Source organism: Triticum dicoccoides, unplaced genomic scaffold (assembly GCF_002162155.2).
Source record: "Triticum dicoccoides isolate Atlit2015 ecotype Zavitan unplaced genomic scaffold, WEW_v2.0 scaffold2961, whole genome shotgun sequence".
Classification (NCBI taxonomy): Eukaryota; Viridiplantae; Streptophyta; class Magnoliopsida; order Poales; family Poaceae; genus Triticum; species Triticum dicoccoides.
Window position 1 is genome coordinate 9,757 of NW_021261160.1, and position 356 is coordinate 10,112.

Here is a 356-nt window from a genome sequence, read left to right on the forward strand (position 1 = left end):
GCCGGTGACCGCGGGGAAAGGTGCGGCCTTTGGGGCTGGGATTGGGGAAGGCCGCCGCCGCCGGCGCCCCTCCGGTTGGGGCGTGGCTGGTCGGGCGGACCGAGGACCTGCCCTGGCCTCCTGGAAGGTCCCCACCTAGCCCGCCCCGCGTCGGCCGGTCGCCCCGCCGTCGCCCTCGACCGCCGGCGTGCCGCTACTTTCCCAACGCGCTCTGTTCCGACCCTTCATCGCCTTCTTCGGCTCCTCCCGGGTCTGCTGCACTCCGTCTCCCTGCCGCCTCGCGGCCCCTCGCCCGCCGGCCCGGCCGTCCGCCGCGTCCTCGTCGCCGGGGGCGGCGGCTGGAACCCTAGCTGGGG